Raw genomic sequence first — 4412 nt, forward strand, 5'->3', positions numbered from 1 at the left:
CAGAATTGAAGCTTTAGAACCAAGGTTACAACAGTTACTGTTAATTTCAGTCAGACTGAATATTGTGGTAAGCTGTTGAAACATTTCTTTTTTTTTTAAAAAAAATCATGAACCAATCCTTTCATCCATACGATGTGCCACTTATTCATGTTTGCTTCATGAAGAAAACATATTCAGGTTGGTAACCCAGACATGCCTCTTTGCAGACATTTTTTTTCAGCTCTTATCCCAGGGAAATCCCATGCCAAAAAGAGTGCCATATTTTCTGCCGTACATGTCGCATCAGTCCAAAAATGTCTAATAAAGTGGGAAAAAAACATAAACATGTTGCTTTACAGTATAAATCACCTCTATTGTGCGTCACCCTGACGCGTCGTATTTGTTATGCATCACTGCTGACAACCTGGAAATGTGGGCCGGTGTTGTGCCAAAAATAGATGGGCTGCCAAATGGTGACCACGAGAGCGTGCATGGGAGGACTTTAACAATAATTTAACAAGATTAACACTTAAAACAATTATTTGTTTACTTGAAATTATGGCAAAGATGTGTCTCAGTCTGACTTTGCCATAATAAATGCACTTGACAGTCAAATCAGCCGCAATTCAAAAGCCGATATGCGGAAGCGCAAGTGCGTAGAGGGACGACCCGCTGTGCATTTCTTTGAAATTTAACAAGATAAGCAGCTATAAAATGTTTGTTTGCTCAAAATTATAGCAAAGGTGTGTCTCCATTGAACTTTGCCTTAATAAATGCACTTTAATGATCAAGTCAGCTTCATTTCGCTTGGGCGGCGAAATGAAGCTGACTTGACGTTTGCTCCAGGAGTTCCGGAGCGAGAAGAAGGTGCTTGGAATGTCAAGCCAAGTGCCTCATTAACAGCCACATTTACCAATTAATGAGGCACTTGGCTTGATATATTAGTCAAGTGCCCTCTGGTGGCTGAAAATTGTAGTGTTCAATATTTTCCATGTCAGGCTAAATGAAATCATCAGATCTCAGCCAAAACTTGGGTTATAAATGTGAGGCCAAAACATGAATATGTTGCTTCATTGTATAAATCACTGGCATGCTAATGTATTAAAAAAAACTGTGACTTATATGCAGGAAAATACGGTATACGTAATCTCTCCAGTGAGTTCAGGGTCTGCCCTGAGGTCTCTTTTTTTGTATCATTATTATTATAAATATTTGTCAACTCTGCTTTTCTGTGAGCAAAATATTTCAAAAGTCACTTGATGAATTTCAGTGAAACTTCAGGAAGTAACGATTTGATGAACATATACAAATAAACAACTTTTGGAGCGAACCCATTTCAAAATACCAGCCACAGCCAACAGACTTTACAAAATGCAAGCGTTGCTATAAACAAGTCCGTTTTATAGACCATGAACTAAAATATGATGTTATATTTAGTGTTACCATATCTGACTGTCATTCTCAAGTCTTACTCTACCGTATGACATCTATGATTTAAACTAGCATCAACGATTGGTGTCAACCTTCTTTGTCTTTTACGGAAAATAACATGGACAACTGGACAGTTTTTAATTCAACGTTTAGAACTTTATCCTTGAATGGACATTTACTCCTGATTAACTTTTGCATTTAATCTAATTTTGCATGGGAATAAACTTCATCCCAAATCACAGGTCAGATCAAAAGTAAGGATTCAGTTCTCACTTTTTCTTCTTCTTTCTATCGACAGCTCCCTTCTTCAGGAGGTGCCACAGCAAACTGACTTGCACAATGACTCGGCAGCATATATATATATATATATATATATATATATATTTATTTTATTTTTTTTATGCCAGATGATCTTCCTGATGGAACCACAAACCACCGAGCTACCATAGCCATCTGTGTGGAGCAGAGAGCTGCCATCTAGGGCACCCAGGGGAGCAGATTGTGGGGTGCTCAAGGGCACAGAGTGGGGCAAATGAGGGTGTTTTACCTTTCCCACGCACATTCTGATGTTGTCAGTTAGGGGAGTCAAACTGGCAATGTTCCGATCACAGGCCCACCCTCTCCAACCTCTTCACCACCACTCCAAAGGATTCAGCTCTGTCCGAAGCTTCTCAAGTCCGAATGAATCCGTTTTCACAAGAAGGAGTTGCCGGTTATTGTCATTCTTCTCAGTGGGGTGAGGCAGAGAAACAACTGCAGCCATTTTGTGTTTCAGTCATTTAATAAGCAATTAGTCACGGGGCTTATGCTTTAAGCACAGTTCAAACTACATAAATATAAGTGCACATGTTACATTAAAAGTGTTGTCTAGTTCATGAGTCTAATTATCCTTGTTAAATTAACATGAGCGTATTAGAAGCAAACACTCAGCATTATGACCAGATGACGTAGATGCCATTCATTTCTGAGTAAGTCCTCATCCTGCGTGCAAGACCTTCAGTGAGTATAGGCTCCACTTCACTCCTCTTCTCCTCTGTGTGACATAACTTAATTTCCCTCCATCATCTCCATGCGAGTGCAGCGTGTTACGGCTGTCAAACCAAACTGCAACGTTGTTGAGAGGAAATTAGCATCAGGTGATGCCGAGATATAATAAAGCACACTGCTGTGGCAGAAGTTGCCTTTGTGTTGCTCTGGAATGTTGCTGAAGCAGCTGGTTCTGTTTAGCTGGGCTGTACATCATGAGCTGGAACTGAGCAAAGAAAGAATGGAACATGAAAGAGAAACAAAAAAATATAAAGATTTAGAGTGTTTTTACAGGGGGAGATTTTCTGGCAATATTTCTAAGGGAAGAATAGCACAGTGTTGGCTAAATCAATCAATCAGTCAATCAATAAATACCTGCTTCGGTTAATTGTCATCATTCTCTGACTTATGCAATAATGCACCATTTTGCACATTGTCTTAGTGAACAGTATATGTGTTGAGAATGACTTCTAGCTATTAAGATAGTCATTCTTAGCTTAGTTTCTGTGAAGTTTGTTGAGTTCCAGTACTTCTTGTATTTGCTCAGTTTACTTAGCTGTGGAAGCCAGCTTAACTACATTGGCTCTAATTATTAATCAATTGCAAATGTACATATTGTGATAGTTTTCTAAGTGTTTCATTAAAACGCATCCAATGGTTCATAAGATATTTTTTTAGTTTTCCCAAAAGTGGTATTTATTCTCAATTGTTTAACACTTTCAGTTGTGTTGTTCTTGTGTATTTTTAATATTTGTTCGTATTAGTACACAGTTGTTTACAGATGTCTAAATAGAGAAAATGAAGACAATGTAGAACAAAGCCACACCAGCCTTAACCAAGCTTCATGAAAAACAGAAACTGATGTGATACGAGTGGCCATTTCACTTCTCATACAACAATTATTTGAAAGGTAGGAGAAAAGAAACCATATCTATGAGTTACAGCTTTTTAACGTTTGGTTCAAAGTCCCTCACTTGTAGCAAGGCCAAACACAAGTCTGCTTGACGTAACGTACGATAAGTGTTCGGCTCTCCCGCTGCTGTCTGGGATCTTAGCACAAAGTTCCCGCCTTCATTAAAAAAGCTGCCATCCTCGTCACAACAGATGCCCCTGCACTCAGCATATGTCCAACGTTATAAATCCAGATTACCTGCTCCTTGTGTCGCCTCTTGAGCCATCTGGTGTGATTTAAGCACCGGGTAAGTCATTCTTTTGTAACACCTTCCTCTACTTCTTTAAAGCAAAAGACAGGCATGGCAAATGCTGTGAAACTACTGAAAGGCAACTTTGGTAAATTATTGAAATTCATGATTCCCTTAAGAATTTTTATTTAATTTTATTGTGAGTATGAATTAAATCAACAATGCTGCTTTGTGGGATTTTTTTAAACTGCTGGAACATTTCATCATAATTGTAACATGATTTCTTTTTTATTGTGGTAATCTATCCAGAGGGCGACACGGTGGTGCAGGTGGTAGAGTCGCTGCCTCTCAGCAAGCAGTTTGCCGTGGTAAAAATCAGTCCAGGGGCCTTTTAGGTGGAGTTTGCATGTTCATGCGTGGATTTTCTCCAGGTGCTCCAGTTTCCTCCCACAGACCAAAAACATGCATGTTAGGCTGACTGGTGACTCTAAATTGTCCCTAGGTGAGAGTGAAAGAGTGAATGGTTGTTTGTCTCTGTGTGTCCCTGTGATGGACTGGAGACCTGTCCAGGGTGTCCCCAACCTCTCGCGCAGTGACTCATGGATATGGACACCAGTGACTCCCGTGACACGAAAAGAAAGAAGCCGGTAAAGATGATGAATGGATAAAATATAAAAAGAAACTGTAAGGATCTCCGATCTACGTTATACACTAACAATTTAAAATCATATGGTGTATTAAACAGCAGCCTGAACATGAGTCTGTTGTGAGCAGATGGGTAGATACAGCAGCTTTCAGTCCATCACAGGGACACATGGAGACAAACAACCATTC

This window comes from Nematolebias whitei, chromosome 20, assembly GCF_014905685.2.
Source record: "Nematolebias whitei isolate Nwh7 chromosome 20, NemWhi1, whole genome shotgun sequence".
NCBI lineage: Eukaryota > Metazoa > Chordata > Actinopteri > Cyprinodontiformes > Rivulidae > Nematolebias > Nematolebias whitei.